Below are 21,028 nucleotides of genomic sequence, written 5' to 3'. Positions count from 1 at the left end.
AATTCATAGTCAGACACAACTGAGCAATTAAACAACAGCAACATAATGCAGTTATAGCTTCATCTGTCTTAACTGCAAAATCATTTTGAGGCCCAAAGATTAGAAAATCTGATGCTAAATGTCTAACAATCTATGAACAGCAAATCACAGCTTTGAAACTTTTGGTTTCCCATTTTATCAAAACTACCCTGAATTTACCTTTATAATTTTCACTGGAAATTGGGCTCTTGTTGGTACAAGTGGATCGGCTGTCACAGTAAGTGAACTAAGTCAGAGAAAGACAAATATCATATCATGTCACTTATATGTGGAATCAAAACATTATACAAACATTATTTTCTTGTGGAACATTCATTCATTAAAAACAGCCAGACAATCGGTAACTGGTTACTCCAGGCAATTTTTCAGAATCTGAACAAAGTAGTTCAAAACTAAGAAATGGTCTCAGTAGATTTTTGGCAGCTCTTTAAACCCTGTTTGGTGAATACACGATTGGCCATCACATGGGAGCATTACTTAAGAAAAGGAAAGAAGGGAGAAGAAAGGAAAGGAGAGGAAAAGTAATTTTTTGATATCCCCAAAGGGAAACAAGATACCTTTATATATTATTTGGGGCTTCCCTGAGAGCTCAGTAGGTGAAGAATCCGCCTGCAATGCAGGAGACCCCGGTTCAATTCCTGAGTCGGGAAGATCCGCTGGAGAAGGGACAGGCTACCCATTCCAGTATTCTGGGGCTTCCCTTGTGGCTCAGCTGGTAAAGAATCCGTCTGCAATGTGGGAGACCTGGGTTCCATCCCTGGGTTGGGAAGATTCCCTGAAGAAGGGAAAGGCTACCCACTCCAGTATTCTGGCCTGGAGAACTCCATGGACTGTATAGTACATGGGGTCTCAAAGACACGACTGAGCGACTTTCACTCACATCACCTATGTTATTTGAGCTAATCCTGAAAACGGTAGTGTTTTTCAATAGCACAACTCAGAACTACGCTTCTGAGTCAGAAAGTCAGTCAGTAGTTAAAAAGTCATTTTCAAAATCCTAATATTTTACAAGTGGGCTGGTGCCCTAGTTTCTCAGTGAAATGAAATTTTACTCAAGGCATTTATTATTCATTAGGCTTGAGTCTTGGCTTTAAATCACTCTAATGAGGAGGTAGGAGGGAACAGAAATTTCCCATTATACGCTTTCACAGGAAACGTTTAAACACGTTGCCTCTGCATTATTTAAAACAGAGCAGCAAGAGCAATTCTGAAACACCATCCACCTGCTCTAGCAGCTATGCCACTGACATTTAAATTCATTCAGGTTTCTACGGACAATGGTGGAGGAGAAGAGCGATTAGGCCGTTTAGAATGGCATTAGCGTCTGTTCGCCTGACGGGAAGGAGTGGACAGAAAGTGAGGTGGTTAATTACAGGGGACGGTCGTGCCCGAGAACAGCTCTGGGGCAGAGAAGAAGGCTCCAGTTCTGTCTTCGCTCATGGGAAACGACCAAATGATACTGCCGAATCCTCATGGCGAATGGGAACTGGGAAAGGCATGAGAAAGCTGTCGTAAGAGAAATTAAAAAAGAAAGAAAGAAACTGTCTTGGACGAGTGAGGGTGTCAAAGGAGGAAAACTCAGACCTCCCTGGAGGTTTGGTGATGAATACTTCACGCTTCCAGTACAAGGGGCGTGGGTTCCATGTATGGTCTGCAAAGTTCCATATACCGGGAGTTGTGGCCAAAGAAAGGAAAAGAAAAACAGACACACATACACACAAGGAAAGCTTTACCTTAGGTGTTTGGAATCAGCAGGTAGACACTATTAGGTATAAACTAGATAAAGCAACAAGGACCTACAGTATAGCACAGGAAACTATAATACATATCGCGTACTAAACTATAATGAAAAAGACGCTGAAAATCATATATATATATATATATATATACACACACACACACATTTACATATAAACGCATATGTATAACTGAATCAGGTCACTGTACACCTCCATCTAACACAACATTGTAAATCAACTATAGTTCACTGCTAAGAAGGAGAAAAAATAACTGAGTGACACTGCTGCAGATAACACTGGGGATGTCGTTGGAATTTCTGAGCCTTGGCACGGCCGATATTGGGCGCCACCCTCAACTAGGTTGTGGGGGTATTGTCCTGGTCATCATGGGACATTTATAGATGCCTCCACGGCTCCCACCCGCTAGATGTCAGAAGCACCCCTACTCTACTTATGACAGCCAAAAACATCTCTACCTCTCTCCTGAGGGGCCAAATTACCCCACCTGAGGACCAGCATCAATGGAAAGCTGAAGCATATAGCTTCGAATCTGTAGGACACAAGAGAATTTATAATTCCAGGTCATCAACAGACTACTGTTCTATCTAGATATCTACTAGATATTCTGTTGGTCTATGTTGGGTCTTGGCGCTAGTGGTAAAGAATCCGCCTGCAGGCTTGATCCCTGGGTCAGAAAGATCCCCTGAAGAAGAAAATGGCAAATCACTGCAGTATTCTTGCCTGGAGAATCCCACAGACAGAGGAGCCCGGTGGGCTATGGTCCATAGGCTCGCAAAGAGTCGGATGGGACTAAAGTGACGTTGCGTGCACAAATAGCTGCTAGCATAACTTATATACATACATATAAATACACACACACACACACACACACACACTTGATTTCCCACGTCTATACAAATCTAACAGCATAATTTCTAATACAGTGAATCGAGAAGGAACTCCTGGTTATTTCTTTCAATATTCAAAGTTTTAAAGGACTGTCATTTCGGGCTTCCTTGGAGGTTCAGTGGTAAAGAGTCTGCCTGCCAACGCAAGAGACCTGGGTTCCATCCCTGGGTTGGGAAGATCCCCTAGAGAAGGGAATGGCAAGCCCACTCCAGTATTCTTGCCTGGAGAATCCCATGGACAGAGGAGCCTGGCGGACTACCGTCCATGGATTGCAAAAGAGTTGGACAGGACTGAGAGACTAAACAACAAACAAGCATTTAGATCCATCACTTTTTATATAAAACACAGTTTTCTCTTCCTAACTTGCACAATATCCCATTAAAATGTGTCAAGAGGTCATGCATTTCTGCCTTGTACCTCACATATTTTTACATCTGTATTGAGACAGTTTTTAAATTTGAGAGGGTAGACTATGGATATTTTTATCACAATATTCAACATGGGAGGAAAATTCTTGGTGACTTCTATAGTGAGAACCAACATAGTTTCTTCATTTTTATAGACTGAATTCTGTCTTCTCCCTCTCCCCAAAATGCATATGTTGAAATTCTAACTCTCAGGAGTTCAGCATGGGACTGTTTGGTCTTTAAAGGGGGAGTGAAGGTAAAACGTGAAGAAGGCAATGGCACCCCACTCCAGGACTCTCGCCTGGAAAATCCCATGGACAGAGGAGCCTGGTGGGCTGCAGTCCATGGGGTCGCAAAGATTTGGACATGACTGAGCGACTTCCCTTTCACTTTTCACTTTCATGCATTGGAGAAGGAAATGGCAACCCACTCCAGTGTTCTTGCCTGGAAAATCCCAGGGATGGGGGAGCCTGGTGGGCTGCCGTCTATGGGGTCCCACAGAGTCGGACACGACTGACGCGACTTAGCAGCAGCAGCAGAAGATAAAACGAGGTCACTAGTTTGGGTCCTGATGTCATAGGACTGGGATCCTTGTAAGAAGAGCTCGGGACACAGACAGCCAGAGGCACGGCCATGTGAGGACACAGGGAGCAGACGGCTGTCCACATGCCCAGGAGAGAGGTTTCAGGAGGAACCAGCCCTGCCCACACCTGGGTCTCAGACTACAGCCTCTAGGACTGCGGGAGACATCACAGTCTCTTATTGCTCGAGCCACTCCATCCTTGGTATTTTACTGTGAAAACCCAAGCAGAGGAATATAATCAGGTTCAGCCTTACCAATGCTTTTTGAAAAATAATCTTGCCTTAACTAGGAATAAAACAAAAAGACAGAGAAAATGACATTTTTTAAACTGAAATATCTACTTCTTCACCCTCAATGATGCTAACGGACTGAATAAAACAGGAATGAAGAATTATTATTGCTCATGTTATGTTAAATTTAAATTTATATCTTTGAATTCATGATCCCAGAAGATACTTCAAAATACTTCATCTTCACATTCACAACTGTAATCGTATTCCCTCAGATGATTATCGTATTTTTAAAGCAAAGCCGTGGCCATTTCCTTAACATTCTTTATTAATCATGTTTAGATTTGGTTCCTGACATTAGTTATTTTAGAATCCAGATGACTGAATGCCCGACAATAATATTTCAACATTGTAATAAAAAAGAAAGAAAGTGTAGTCACTCAGTCGTGTCCGACTCTTTGTGACCCATGGACTGGAGCCCACCAGGCTCCTCTGTCCATGGGATTCTCCAGGCAAGAATACTGCAGTGGGTTGCCATTTCCTCCTCCAGGGGATCTTCCCGACTTAGGGACTGAACCCAGGTCTCTTACACTGCAGGCAGATTCTTTACTGTCTAAGCACCATGAAAGTACCGCTAATAAACTGAAGTGAAGTGTTAGTCACAGAGTCCTGTCTGAGTCTTTGCAACCCCAAGGCTTGTAGCCCACCAGGCTCCTCTGTCCATGGAATTCTCCAGGCAAGAATACTGGAGTGGGTTGCCATTTCCTTCTCCAGGGGATCTTCCCGACCCAGGGATCCAACCCAGGTCTCCCACATTGCAGGCAGATTCTTTACCATCTGAGCCACCAAGGAAATGCCCCTCTAATAAAGTGAAGTGTTACTCAGTCATGTCCCAGTCTTTGCGACCCCATGGACTGTAGCCCACCCAGGTCCTCTGTCCATGGGATTCTCCAGGCAAGAATAGTGGAGTGGGTTGCCATTTCCTCCTCCAGGGGATCTTCCCGAGTCAGGGATCAAACCCACGTCTCCTGAATCGGCAGGCAGATCCTTTACCGCTGAGGCACCGGGGAAGCCCCAGCATGACATTAACTACCTTAAATTTACTGTTGAACTTGAGTGGCGGTCCTCCACCCTGCATCCTCAGGCTCTCTCTCTTCCACGCCCACCTCAGATCACGGTCATAAGCAGGAAGACACGTTCCTCTGGGGGGCTTTCCCGGCAGCTCAGCTGGTAAGGAATCCGCCTGCAATGCAGGAGACCCTGGTTTGATTCCTGGGTCGGGAAGATCTGCTGGAGAAGGGAAAGGCTACCCACTCCAGCATTCCTGGGCCTCCCCGGTAGCTCAGCTGATAAAGATATCCGTCTGTAAGGCGGGAGACCTGGGTTCCATCCCTGGGTTGGGACGATCCCCTGGAGAAGGGAAAGGGCTACCCCACTCCAGTATTCTGGCCATGGAGAATCCCATCGACTGTATGGCCCGTGGGGTCGCAAAGAGTCGGATGCGACTGAGCAACGTTCAGTTCTTCCTGTTCCTCTGGCATGCTAGCATCATCAAAAAGGCCTCGTGCAAAGCATATGCAAAGAAACAACACAGGCACCCTGGGTTCCTGTAGAACCCTAGCATCGCTCGCCAGTGGAAACTCAGCCAGCACAGGTTTCCAAAATCACATCTGTGGTGGGTAAGCGAGTTGGAAAAAGTAGTGCTCAATCAGACAGACACGCACAACTCGTGTCAGGTGAGGGGGCTTTAATCCTGTAGGGGCTACATCGCCACCCATCACTCCTTCGGTGCTGCATGAGAATCACTTGGGCTCTTGTTACAAAGCAGCTTCTAACCCTGCAACACCTGGCGGGTGGGGGCAAGGCGGGGAGCGCTGTGTTTTCAACCAGCTCGCCCAACACACTGCAAGCCGTAGATCCTCACACGAGTGGTCCCCAGTCTTCTCCACACTAGGAACCTGTTTTGTGCAAGAGAATGTTTCCAAGAACCTGGGAGTCGGGGGATGGTTTCGGGATGATTCGAGCACTTTACATTTTTTGTCACTTTATTTGTGTTCTTCGTACATCAGCTCCACCTCAGATCGTCAGGCACTCGATCCCGAAGGCTGGGGACCTCTGCCCGGGACTCCACCGTGCCGAGCAAGCCCATAGTCCTCCACGACACAGGGATTACAAAGGAAAAAAGATGTACTGATAGTTCACTTACGTGGACAAAAGTCATGCATGTAGGTGATATTAGAATCTTCCAGCCAAGGTGCATGATCTTAACAGAAAAGCAATCATTCAAACAGGAAAAAAAAAAAACCAACCAACCAACCAACTAACCCAGGGCTTCCCTGGGGGTCCAGTGGCATGTTGCAGAAACCAGTAATCAAGAAACCAAGCACCACACTCGGAGAGTTGGAGAACTCAGGTTTATTACACCGGCGGGCCCAGAGGAGTTAACTCTCCAAGCTCTGAGCCCAACTGCAATCAAAGGAGTTACAGAGTTTTTATAGATAGCTTATAGTGGGCAACACTGGCTGTTAACAGGCTGGTTTAAACTAAGGGGTTTTGCACACCAAGAATAGCAGTCAAGATGGGGGAGGGGGATGCCTGACCTTTACACAGACAGGCATGATTAAGCAGGTTTGCAGGGGCTGGGCAATTGCAAAGAGCAGGACAAGGGTGAGTGAGATAAGCTCCAGTTCCTAGTATTGTAAGTCCCCACTTTCTGAGACTACGTGACCTACGTGATCCAGACTTTGCAAGGAGCAAGCTGAGTTACAGAGGCAGAACGAGCAGGAGGTTATGTAAAATTTTAACTTTTCCTCTTCAGTTAAGAATCTTCCTTCCAATGCAGGGCACATGGGTTCCATCCCCGGTCTGGGAAGATCCCACACGCTGCAGGGCAAAGAAGCAGGTGCATGACAGCTACTGACCCTTAGCGCAACTGAAGTGGGTGGTCCACAACAAGAGAAGCCACCGCAATGAGAAGCCCAGGGCAAAACCGCTCCTAGAGGGGAGCCCCCTGCTCACTGCACCTAAAGCAAGCCTGTGCACAGCGAGGAAGGCGCAGCACAACCTAAAACAAATAAATACTTTAAAAATGAAAACAAACAAACAAACAAAAGCCAGCACTGAGTCTCAGAGCACAAAGGAGACGGAGGCTGGGGTTGACCGGTCTGCAAACACATAAGGAAATCCAGAGAGGGCAAGAGAAGGGGGGCGATCATGCAAACAGCAACAACATTACCGAACGCAATAAATACTGCAGGTCTGGAAAGCACAGAGGAGGGCGACCTGGGGCCATGTGCACTCAGGTCCAGGTGTCCCAGACCCAGGCTGCTAGAATCAGTGGCACCAAAAAAAAAAAAGCAAAACTGCAAAAAGTCTTACCAACAAAGGAAGGAAAGAAATGAGCGCAGGCAAACCAAAAACTCGCCGGGCTGAGCACAGTCGCAAGTGAGCCAGCAACGCAAACAGGGAGATTCCTAGATGCAGGAAGTGAACTTACCTGCTCAACCGAAAGCCTCGGGGAGGAAACTGAGGTGTCCTGGTCACAGGGACATCCCAGAGGACACAGCCTGTCCAGCGAGCAATCTGGCGAGCACCGAGGGACAGAGCTGCAAACTGAGCAAACGGCTCCGCTCTAGCCATCCACGACTAGTCTGTCGAAAAGCTACGTCGTAAACATAGGCCGTACGGCTGCGTCTGCTTTCTGACCTGCCTGGCGCACTAGCTTATCCTAGTCTAGGTTAATATGCTGTCTAGGTTATGACCAACCTAGACAGCATATTAAAAAGCAGAGACATTACTTTGTCAACAAAGTTACGTCTAGTCAAGGCTATGGTTTTTCCAGTGGTGTTGCATGGATGTGAGAGTTGGACTATAAAGAAGACTGAGCACCAAAGAATGGATGCTTTTGAACTGTGGTGTTGGAGAAGACTCTTGAGAGTCCCGTGGACTGCAAGGAGATCCAGTCAGTCCATCCTAAAGGAAATCAGTCCTGGGTGTTCATTGGAAGGACTGATGCTGAAGCTGAAACTCCAATACTTTGGCCACCTGATAGGAAGAACTGACTCATTTGAAAAGACCCTGATGCTGGGAAAGATTGAGGGCAGGAGGAGAAGGGGACGACAGAGGATGAGATGGTTGGATGGCATCACTGACTCGATGGACATGAGTTTGAGTAAGCTCCGGGAGTTGGTGATGGACAGGGAGGCCTGGCGTGCTGCAGTCCATGGGGTCGCAAAGAGTCGGACAGGACTGAGCAACTGAACAGAACTGAACTGAATAGTACACTAAGTGTAATCCCAACTCAAATTACCCTCAGTCTGATTTCAAAAATGTACATGGCCACTTCAAGACGACCAGACTTGAAGAGACATATGAGAGAGGGCAAGTAAGAACTTGACATTCCTTTTCCTAAACCGTGTATGGCTAGAATTCATAAACCAAAGAAGACTTGGAGTCAGTGGAAGTTTTATTTCAAGATTTAGTTGAAGCCTTTTTGTTTTTTTAAAGAGGGGCTTCCTTGGTGGCTCAGACAGTAAAGAATCTGCCTGCAATGTAGGAGATCTGGGTTCGATCCCTGGGTCTGGAAGATCCCCTGGAGGAGGAAATAGCAACCCACTCCAGTGTTCTTGCCTGGAGAATCCCATGGACAGAGGAGCCTGGTGGGCTGCAGTCCATGGGGTCTCAAAGAGTCGAACAGGACTGAAGAACAACAACCAGGTGGACAGCCTCTTATTCATAAGCGGTGCCACAGAATGAACACGGGTTGTGGAATCCAAGCTGAGTTTGGGTGACCTTGACTAGCTTTATACACGGTCCGCCTTGGCAGGGAAGTGAAAATGCACGTCCAGGGTCTAAGAGAGCACTCAAATAATAGCTACTTAATTCAGTGTTAGTTCCTGTTTCGTTTTTTGTAGAGGGGATCCTATTCTTAGTTGAATCTCTGGATCTCAGGACTACTCCAGGTTCTCTTTATTCCAATTGGTTGGCAGTGTGGGTCGACAGCCTGGTGCATTGTTGAGGATCTGAGCAGGAGGAAGCATGCATGCTCAAACCACAGGTGCTTTAGCTAGGTATGTGGACAAAGGTGGTAAAGAATGTTTAATGCCAATGGGGCAATATTTAAAAAAAAAAAAAACCACAGGGAGGGACTCCCCTACTAGTACAGTGGCTAAGCCTCCATGCTCCCAAAGCAGGCAGCTGGGGTCCGATCCCTGGTCAGGGAGCTAGATGCCAGATACTGCAGCTAAGACTCTGAAAGACCCCACATGCCACAACCAGAGACCCCAGAGGCCACAACCACAGACCCTGCATGGCACAATTAAACACCCCACATGCCACACCTAAGACCTGGCACAATTAAATAAATATTTTTTTTAAAAACCTATATGTAAAACAAAAAGAGACAGAGATATACAGAACAGACTCTTGGACTCTATGGGAGAAGGTGAGGGTGGGATGATCTGAGAGAATAGCACTGAAACAAGTATACTATCAGGGGTGAAACAGACCACCAGCCCAGGTTGGATGCATGAGACAAGTGCTCGGGGCTGGTGCACTGGGAAGACCCAGAGGGATCGGGTAGAGGGGGGTGGGAGGGGGGAACGGGATGGGGAACACACGTAAATCCATGGCTGATTCATGTCAGTGTATGCAAAAACCACTACAATATTGTAAAGTAATTAGCCTCCAACTAATAAATAAAAAAAATAATCATTCTTTTTTTAAATCACTGGAAGAAGCAGTGACTTCCAAAAGCAACCAGTCCCAGTTCCCAGCCTTCTTCCACATTCCCCAGCTGGTACCATCTTTCTGGTTGGCACCACCACCACCCAGACATCACACACACCCCTGCCCCACCCCCAGATGTGTGAGTCCTGCCCGGTGAACCCTTCTCCAGGTGACTGAAGAGCCAGCAGGCCTTGTCCTCCTCAGAGGTCGGGGTCCCAGGCCCCCGACTTGGAGCTCTGTGAAGCTCGGTCTCTCCCCTCTGATCCCCGCCTCCGGGAGTGGCAGCTGCTTTCTCAGGATACTATCTCTGTGACCACAGATGCTCTCTTGCCCTTTTCAGTCTTCCAACAGCCCCTGAACCATTTCCCTCTATTAAATTCTCTGCTTAAAAAAAAAAATCACTGGGATAAGGCTGGGTTCATTGACAGAAAGGCTGGATTCTGCATGTAGGCTGCGGTGAGCATCTGTGGCTTTAGGCTAGTAGGGTTGTTACTCGGCCCCTCAGCCACTGTTTCATCTGAAGCTAGGACTTGACAGGTGGCAGAGTGGTAAACAATCCGCCTGCCAATGCAGAATATGTAAGTTCGGTCCCTGGGTCAGGAAGATCCCCTGGAGGAGGGCAGGGCAACCCACTCCAGTGTTCTTGCCTGGAGAATCCCAGGGACAGAGGAGCCTGGTGGGCTACAGTCCACGGGGTCACACTGTGTTTGAAACAACTGAATGTCTGAGAACAGGGAAATTGAAATAGATGCCCCTGAACATGAAGAATGTAAATTCTTCCAAGTGATCTTTCTCACAAAGAATTCAGTGGGAGTTGTACATGTTCCCAGGTTAAGCAGTGTAACTATGTGTTGCCTCTCTAAGTGTGGCAGTTTAGATTATATAAATCTAATGAAGGGGGAAGGGATAGGGAGTCTGGGATGGACATGGACACACGGCTGTGTTTAACGTGCAGAACCAGCAAGGACCTGCTGGCAGCACCGGGAACTCTGCTCAATACCCTGTGATAACCTGATGGTCACCAGGGGGAAGGATGGGGGAGGGACAGTCAGGGAGTCTGGGATGGACATGGACACGCTGCTGTATTTAACACGGAGAACCAGCAAGGACCTGCTGGACAGCACGGGGAACTCTGCTCAATACTCTGTGATAACCTGATGGTCACCAGGGGGAAGGATGGGGGAAGGGACAGTCAGGGAGTCTGGGATGGACATGGACACACTGCTGTGTTTAACATGGAGAACCAGCAAGGACCTGCTGGACAGCCCAGGGAACTCTGCTCAATACTCTGTGATAACCTGATGGTCACCAGGGGGAAGGATGGGGGAAGGGATAGTCAGGGAGTCTGGGATGGACATGGACACACGGCTGTGTTTAACATGGAGAACCAGCAAGGACCTGCTGGATAGCCCAGGGAACTCTGCTCAATATTCTGTGATAACCTGATGGTCACCAGGGGGAAGGATGGGGGGAGGATAGCCAGGGAGTCTGGGATGGACATGGACACACGGCTGTACTTAACATGGAGAACCAGCAAGGACCTGCTGGCCAGCTCAGGGAACTCTGCTCAATGTCATGTGGCAGCCTGGATGGGAGGGGACTTTGGGGGAGAATGGATACATGTGTATGTGTGGCTGAGTCTTGTTTCTGTTCCCTTGAACATATCACAACATTGTTAATCGGCTATACCCAGGGGTCAAACCCAGGTCTCCCGCATTGCAGGCGGTTTCTTTACCAGCTGAGCCACAAGGAAAGCCCTACTATACCCCAATACAAAATAAGAAGTTCAAAAGAAAGAAAAAGAAAAACAACCTCAAGAACCACCCACCCTGTATGCTTAGGCAGCCAGCGTGGTGAAGCCTTGGTTATGAGTGTGATGAAATAAGGTGGAAACAGACTTGTCTCAACTCTGCTCTTAAAGCTCCTGAAATTCTGCAAACAGTGCCTCAGACGTTAGTGGGAACCAGACTGAAAGGAGCTTGGACTCTTACTTTGGTTTTCGTATGTGGTGTGAGAGAATGTTCAAATTTGGTTCTTTTACACGTAGCTGTCTGGTTTTCCCAGGAACCCTTATCAAAGAGACTTGTCTTTTCTACATTGTATAGTCTTGCCTTCTTTGCATAGATTAACTGACTCAAGTGTGTGGGTTTATCTCTGGGTTATCTATCATGCGTCATTGATGAGTTTGTCTATGTTTGTGCTGTTTCTATGCTAATCACCTTAGCTTTGTAGCAGGGTCTGAAGTCAGGGAGCGTATTTCCCCGGGTTTACTCTTCTTTCTCAAAACTGGCTCGGCTATTCAGGATCTTTTGTGTTTGCGTACAAACTCCTGGTCCAATTCTGTGGAAAAGTCCATCTGTGATGGGAAACGAATTGCACTGCATCTGTAGGTGGCCCTGGAAAAAGCATGTTCTTTCCTAAGATTGATTCTTCCAGTCCAAGAACACAGTGTTTCATGCCATCCGTGTGTGTCCTCTTCGGCTATTTTCATCAGCTTCTTAAAGTTTTTGGATCACAGGTCTTTTGCGTCCTTTCTTGTTCAGTTGCTCACTCATGTCCGACTCTCTGCTTCCCCAGATAGGTTTATTCTTAGGCGTTGTATTCTTTTTGATGTGAATGATAACTGTGATTGTTTCCTTAATGTCTTTAATGGTTCACTGTTTGTGCATAGCAATGCCGCAGATTTCTGTATATTAATTTTGTATCCTTCAACTTTTACTAAACTGAGTGATAAGGTCTAATAGTTTTCACATGTCTGTAGGATTTTCTGTATATGTACATATTGTGTGAGTGAGTGCTCAGTCGCTTCACTCATGCTTAGGGCTTCCGTTTTTCACTGTGTCAGATACTTTGCAACCCCATGGATTATAGCCCGCCAGGCTCCTCTGTCCATGGGATTCTCCAGGCAAGAATACTAGAGTGGGTTGTCATGCCCTCCTCCAGGGGATCTTCCCAACCCAGGATCAAACCCACATCTCTTATGTTTCCTGCACTGACAGGCAGGTTCTTTACCACTAGCAGCACTTGGCAAGTCATGTATGTATAGCAAACAGAGACAGTTTTACTCCTTCTTTTCCAGTTTGTATTCCTTTTATTTGATTTTGTTTTCCTCTGCTTTGACTAGGATTTCTAAAACTATGTTGCATAATAGTGGTGAGAGTGGACATCCTTGTCTTGTTCCTCATCTGTCAGCTTTTCACCATTGAGTATTACATTAGCTGATAGCTCAGTTGGTAAAGAATCTGCCTGCAATGCCAAGAGACCTGGGTTCAATTCCTGGGTTGGGAAGATCCCCTGGAGAAGGGATAGGCTACCCACTCCAGTATTCTTGGGCTTCCCTTGTGGCTCAGCTGGTCAAGAATCAGGCTGTAATGAAGGAGACCTGGGTTCGATCCCTGTGTCAAAAAGATCCCCTGGAGAAGGGAAAGGCTACCCACTCCAGTATTCTGGCCTGGAGAATTCCATGGACTGTATAGTCCGTGGGGTCACAAAGAGTCAGACACGATTGAATGACTTTCACTTTCCTTTCACTTTGTCATTTATAGGCTTTATTATGTTGAGGTACGTTTCCTGTCTGCCCGCTTTCTGGAGAGGTTTTCTCATAAATGGATCTTGACATAACAGCCTTTTTATGAGCAACCTCTTCGCTTATGGGATCAATCTTGCTGGTGCATCTTCCTGGTCTGTGTGAAGAGCACAGTCGTCCAACAAGGAAGGAAGCCAAATGTCTCCCAGTAACCAGGAGGAAGGTATCCCCAGCCTCCTCAAGTCCTGTTTTACTGCGGATGCTGCAGGCATATTTTAATCGCTTTTTAAAACTCTGTCTATTTTAACTGGAGGATAATTACAATATGGTGATAGCTTCTGCCATGCACCAGGATGAATCGCCCATAGGTATACATGTGTCCCCTCCATCCGGAACCCCCCTCCCGCATCCCTACCCACCCCTTCCCTCTAGTCCATCACAGAGCACCAGCTTTGGGTGCCCTGAGTCATACATCAAACTCCCACTGGCTATCTGTTTGACATACGGTAGTGTATACGTTTCAATGCTTCTTACTCTCTCAAATCAGCCCACCCTCTCCTCTTCCCACTGAATCCAAAAGTCTGTTCTTTACGCCTCTGTCTCCTTTAGTGCCCTGCATGTAGGACCATCTTTCTAGATGCCATCTTTATGCATTAATAGATGATATCTGTCTTCCTCTTTCTGACTTGCTTCATTCTATATAACAGGCGCTAGATTCATTCACCTCATTAGAGCTGAATCGAATGTGTTCCTTTTTACAGCTGAGTAATATTCCATTGTGTATATGCACCACAACGTAGTTATCCGCTCATCTGTTGATGAACATCTAGGTTACTTCCATGTCCTGGCTACTGTAAATGGTAACAATGGCATATGTGTGTCTTTTTCAATTCTGGTTTCCTCGGGGTACTAGTTTCTTTAAATTGAACTAGAGTTGAATTTACAGGGCTTTGCTCATTTCTCCTGTATGGCACAGTGACTCAGTTATATACCTATACACATTTTTCCTCATATTTTGTTCTTTCTATTAGGGTTTGGACAAGGAAACAGCAACCCACTGCAGTATTCTTGCCTGGAGAATCCCATGGACAGAAGAGCCTGGTGGGCTATGGTCCATAGGGTCACAAAGAGTCAGACACGACTGAAGTGACTAAGCATGCATGGTTTATCCCGGGAGGTTGGATACAGTTCCCTGTGCTCTACACAAGGATCTCGTCATTCATCCACTGTAATATAAAGAGTTGGCGTCACCTGACTTCAAACTCCCAGTCCGTCGCTCTCTCTCTTCCCTCCCCCGTGAAAACTGCAAGTCTGCTCTCTGTGTCTGAGTCTGCTGCAGGCTGACTTCTGCTGTGTTTTAGATTTCACATGTAAATGATATCATGTGACATTTGTCTTTGTCTGACTTGAAACTTCACTCTGCATGATCGTCTGTAGTTGCATCTATGTTACTGCAAATGGACTGCAGCCTGCCAGGTTCCTCTATCCATGGGATTTCCCAGGCAAGAATACTGCAGTGTGTCACCATTTCCTCCTCCAGGGGATCTTCTCGAACCAGGGATTGAACCCATGCCTCCTGCGTGGCAGGCAGATTCTTTACCACTGAGCAACTGGGGAAGCCTTGAATATTTTATTCAAGGACCCTACTAAAGACAGTAGCCCTGATATGTCCACTTAGATAGCCCTGACAGACTGCTTCAAAGAGGTAAGTGGGGAGCCAGAATATATAGATGTTTCTGCTTAGGGGATGGTACATGTAGTGGAACATCAAAAGATGACTTCTATTCACAAAAAGCCAAACATCTGACGGTAATAATGTTAACTCTTTTTCTGTCTTTGGGAAGTCATTACCTTTTGGCCTTTTTATACAGTAAAAACATGGTTGGATGGCATCACCAACTCAATGGACATGAGTCTGAGCAAGCTCCAGGAGTTGGTGATGGACAGGGAAGCCTGGCATGCTGCAGTCCATGGGGTCGCAAAGAGTCCAACCAGAGTTGCCTACTGAACAACAGAAATGTTTGGGAAGTTGTAAGGGTATGGGCTGACTGAAGACAGTCCAGGACGTCTTTCAGGCATGGTAATAAAGGCGATTCTGCTTGGCGGTGTCTTTTCGAGGGTGTTTGTGTTGTTAATTACTTTTTGACGTCCCAGGATGCTGGTGAGGACGTGGGACCACAGGAAGTCGTTGTCGGTGGGAACACAGAATGGTACAGGCACTCTGGCAGATAATTTGTAAGTTTTGGTTTTCTACCAAATTTATTTTATTTATTTATTTGGCTGAGCCAGGTCTTAGTCACACCACACGAGATCTTTTAATTCCAGCACACAAGATGTTTAGTTGTGGCATGCAAATTCTTAGCTGTGGCATGTGGGATCTAGTTCCAAGACCAGGGATCAAACTGGGCCCTCCTATGCTGGGAGCATGGAGCCTTAGCCACTGGACCACCAGGGAAGTCCCTGGCACTTTCCTAAAAGTAAACATCCTGTTGACCATGTGATGCAGCACTAACAGCCCTTGGCATTTCCCCTAAGACATCGACAACTTATCATCTGCACAGAAACTGCAGTTGTTTGCGGCATCTGTATTCACAACCTGGAAGCAGCCACGATGTCCTTCAGTAGGTGAACTGGCTAATAAAATGCGGTACATCCACACAACAGGCCATTAGTCGTCACTAAAAAGAAATGAGCCGGCAAGCCGTGAAAGGACATGGAAGAGACAACAATGCTCTTCACCGAGTGGAGGAAGCAAGTCTGAAAAGGCTACCTTCTGTGCGATGCCGAGCTGGTGATGTTCTAAGGAAGGAATAATGATAGGAAAGGTAGACAGGTCAGTGGCTGCCTGGGTGGGGACGGGAGGAAGAGCATACGATTTTTAGTAATGGGATTGTCGGTATTTTAACGGTGGACACATGGCGCCACGGGTGTGTGCCTCCTACATTGTGTCAGTCTTGGCCCACTCTTTGCGGCCCCAAGGACTATAGCCCAATGGGCTCCTCTGTCCTCGGGGTTCTCCAGGCATGAGTGCTCGAGCAGGTGCCATTCCCTCCTCTGGGTGTGTGTGTGTGTGTGTGTGCATGAATATACATGCAACATTTGAATATACATTTCAATATAGACATATATGTTTGACTATATGTGTATATATACATGTATACATTTGAATATACATTTGAATATAGATGTATATGTTTGACTATACGTGTATATGGTTGAATATACCTATACATATATATGAATATGCATACATTTGAATATACATGTTTGAATATAGATGCATATATTTGAATATGCATGTGCATGGTTAAACATACACATGTGCATTTGAATATAGATGTGTATATTTGCCTGTGTGTGCATATATTTGAATATAGTCATGTATATTTGAATATGCATGAATATATTTGAATGTGTGCATATACATATGAATATAGATGCACATATTTGAACATACATGTGTACACTTGAATATATATACATGCATTTGGATATGCACACATACATTTGAATGTGTATGTATATAATTGAATATACACATATACATTTCAATGTAGATGCATACATTTGAATATGCATATATACATTTGAATATACTCATATACATTCGAATATAGATGTGTGTTTGACTATATGTGCATACATTTGAATATACATGCATGTATTTAAATATGCACATATACATGTGAATATAGATGCACATATTTGAATATACATATGTACACTTGAACATAGATACAAACATCTGAATATGCATGTATACTTTTGAACATACACATATACATTTGGATATGCACACATACATTTGAATGTGTATGTATACATTTGAATATGCGTATACATTTGAATATGCATATACATTTGAATATGCATATATATATATATGTGAATATATGTTCAAGTCCATAGAACATATTAACACCAAGAATGGACCCTAATGTAAAGGATGGGGTGATGGTGATCTGTCGTATAGGTCTGTTAGTTTAACAAAGGTACCACTCTGGGTGGGAGAAAGGTTGATGATGGGGGAGGCTGTGCGTATGTGCAGGCCGGAAGGTTGGTGATGGGGGAGGCTGTGCGTGTGTGCAGGCCGGAAGGTTGGTGATGGGGGAGGCTGTGCGTGTGTGCAGGCCGGAAGGTTGATGATGGGGGAGGCTGTGCGTGTGTGCAGGCCGGAAGGTTGATGATGGGGGAGGCTGTGCGTGTGTGCAGGCCGGAAGGTTGGTGATGGGGGAGGCTGTGCGTATGTGCAGGCCGGAAGGTTGATGATGGGGGAGGCTGTGCGTATGTGCAGGCCGGAAGGTTGATGATGGGGGAGGCTGTGCGTATGTGCAGGCCGGAAGGTTGATGATGGGGGAGGCTGTGTGTATGTGCAGGCCGGAAGGTTGATGACGGGGGAGGCTGTGCCTGTGTGCAGGCCGGAAGGTTGATGACGGGGGAGGCTGTGCGTATGTGCAGGCCGGAAGGTTGATGACGGGGGAGGCTGTGCCTGTGTGCAGGCCGGAAGGTTGGTGACGGGGGAGGCTGTGCGTATGTGCAGGCCGGAAGGTTGATGATGGGGGAGGCTGTGCGTGTGTGCAGGCCGGAAGGTTGATGATGGGGGAGGCTGTGCGTGTGTGCAGGCCGGAAGGTTGATGATGGGGGAGGCTGTGCGTATGTGCAGGCCGGAAGGTTGGTGATGGGGGAGGCTGTGCGTATGTGCAGGCCGGAAGGTTGATGATGGAGGAGGCTGTGCGTATGTGCAGGCCGGAAGGTTGGTGATGGGGGAGGCTGTGCGTATGTGCAGGCCGGAAGGTTGATGATGGGGGAGGCTGTGCCTATGTGCAGGCCGGAAGGTTGATGATGGGGGAGGCTGTGCCTATGTGCAGGCCGGAAGGTTGATGATGGGGGAGGCTGTGCGTATGTGCAGGCCGGAAGGTTGATGATGGGGGAGGCTGTGCGTATGTGCAGGCCGGAAGGTTGATGATGGGGGAGGCTGTGCGTATGTGCAGGCCGGGGTATCTGGTAAGTCTCTCTACCTCCTCTCAATTTTGCTGGAAACCTTCTAGCACAGGGGATTCTACTCAATATTTTATAATAACCTGTACAGGGAAAGAGTCTGAAAAACATAATACATGTTATATATATATATAATGTGGGTATATAACTGAATCACTGCTGTACATCTGAAACTAAAAAACATTATAAATCAACTCAGGTTAGTTCAGTCACTCAGTCCTGTCCGACTCTTTGTCCATCCCATGGACTGCAGCACACCAGGCCTCCCTGTCCATCACCAACTCCCAGAGCTTACTCAAACTCATGTCCATTGAGTCGGTGATGCCATCCAGCCATCTCATCCTCTGCCATCCCCTTCTCCTGCCTTCAATCTTTCCCAGCATCAGGGTCTTTTCCAATGAGTCAGTTCTTCGCATCAGGTGACCAAAATATCGACACTTCAGCTTCAGCATCAGTCCTTCCAATGAACACCCAGGACTGATTTCTTTTAGGAGGGACTGGTTGGATCTCCTTGCAGTCCAAGGGACTCTCAAGAGTCTTCTCCAACACCACGGTTCAAAAGCATCAATTCTTCCATGCTCAGCTTTCTTTATAGTTTTTATATAAATCTTTACATATATAAATATATATAATATTTAAATGTCTTTATATAAGTCAACTATATTCAATTTAAAAATAAATGCTAAAATAAATTTAAAAAGTAAAAAGATTACGCTGTGAAACTAAATCAGCTATGCAATCTTTAAACTCCGCAGAGACCTCTCACAGCTTAAATGGTAAGTATGAGATTCAAATACTGTCTTCAAAAGAACACACTGGATGAGGAAGCTGTGGTACATATACACCATGGAATATTACTCAGCCATTAAAAAGAATTCATTTGAATCAGTTCTAATGAGATGGATGAAACTGGAGCCCATTATACAGAGTGAAGTAAGCCAGAAAGATAAAGACCATTACAGTATACTAACACATATATATGGACTTTAGAAAGATGGTAACGATAACCCTATATGCAAAACAGAAAAAGAGACTCAGATGTATAGAACAGACTTGTGGACTCTGGGAGAAGGCGAGGGTGGGATGTTTCAAGAGAACAGCATTGAAACATGTATATTATCTAGGGTGAAACAGATCACCAGCCCAGGTTGGATGCATGAGACAAGTGCTCGGGCCTGGTGCACTGGGAAGACCCAGAGGATCGGGTGGAGAGGGAGGTGGGAGGAGGGACCGGGTTGGGGAATACATGTAAATCCAAGCTAATTCATTTCAATGTATGACAAAAACGACTGCAATGATGTAAAGTAATTAGCCTCCAACTAATAAAAATAAATGGAAAAAAATAAAAAAATAAAAATTTAAAAAAAAAAAAGCATGTATTCATAACATGACCTAGTTGACCTTGAAAATACAAGAGATAGTAGGTATAGATAGCTCAAGAACTTATGTCAATTTTAGTATTTTCTCTGTTGTGATTTGTTGCTTTATTTAATTTGTTGTATTAAAAGTATTAAGTATCCAAAAATTAAAAAAAAAAAAAAAGAACACACTGTATTTGCTCAGCCCCAAAGAAGTGTGGGCAATGTGAGTCAACTATGGCCTTTCCTTAAAAATTCAGCAGCCCCAGGGAATCCAGCAATTGCCTTCCACAGAGAGACCCAAACTAAGTGAATTCAGAGACTGAGTAGCTGTCTGTACACAGATGTTCACAGCGGTGTAATTTACAGTATCTGGAAAGTGCCAACAATCTAACTGTCCATCCGTGGCTGAATGGATAAACAGCATGGTGTATCCATACTATGGACTATTGAAAACAAGTGAAAGTGTTAAGTCACTCACTCCTGTTCAACTCTTTGACACCCCGCTGGACGGTAGCCTGCCAGGCTCCTCTGTCCATGGGATTCTCCAGGCAAGGATACTGGAGTGGGTTGCCATGCCCTCCCTCCAGGGATCTTCCTCACCCAGGGATCGAACCTGGGTAGCCTGCATCTCCTGCCTTACAGGCAGACTTCTTTACCTCATGAGCCACCAGGGGAATCCCAATTCAGCCTTCAAAAGGAAAATCTCTTGACACAGGCTACAGCGTGAATGAACCTTGAGGATAGGATGCTACATGATGCAAACCAGATAGAAAGAGGAATATTGCATGATTCCTTATACGTGGGGCACCGAGAGCTGGTAATAGATAAGCAGAGTGGGATTGGGAGGGGAGGGATGAAGGAGACAGAATGGACTAGCTAATGGGTACAGAATTTAACTTTTGCCCAAAATGCTTTGGAGACAGATGGGGGGCGATGGTTGCTCAACAGTGTGAAAATACTTAATGCGACTGAACTACTCTTTAGGTTTTGCTTATTGTTTTTTTTTTTTTAAGCCTTTATTAAACTTTTTACAATACTGCTTCTGTTTTATGTTCTGGTTTTGTGGTCATGAGTCCTGTGGGAGCTTTGAAACCAGGGATTGAACCCGCGCTCCCTGCATTGGAAGGTAAAGTCTCAACCACCAGAGTTCCAGGGAAGTCCCCTACTCCAGTTTAAAGGCATAAAATTTATGTGTTTGGTTGTTTTTTTTAAACCACAGTTTAAATAATAATAATAAGCTGGCCCTAGGGATACAGAAGCGTGAGGTTGAAAGTCCCATGAAGTCATCAATCCTTGTGCATAGTAATTCGCTTCAGTTGTGTCTGACTCTTTGTGACGCCATGGACCAGGCTCCTCTGTCCATGGATTCTCCAGGCAAGAATACTGGAGTGGGTTGCCAAGCCCTCCTCCAGGAGATCTTCCCCACCCAGGGATTGAACCTGCATCTCTTGTGTCTCCTACATTGCAAATGGATTCTTTACCAGTAGCACCACCTAGTTGGGGGCTGTA

This window comes from Odocoileus virginianus, unplaced genomic scaffold (assembly GCF_023699985.2).
Source record: "Odocoileus virginianus isolate 20LAN1187 ecotype Illinois unplaced genomic scaffold, Ovbor_1.2 Unplaced_Contig_6, whole genome shotgun sequence".
NCBI classification, from domain to species: Eukaryota; Metazoa; Chordata; class Mammalia; order Artiodactyla; family Cervidae; genus Odocoileus; species Odocoileus virginianus.
The sequence above is the reverse complement of the archived record's forward strand: the minus strand, read 5'-3'. Positions refer to the sequence as shown.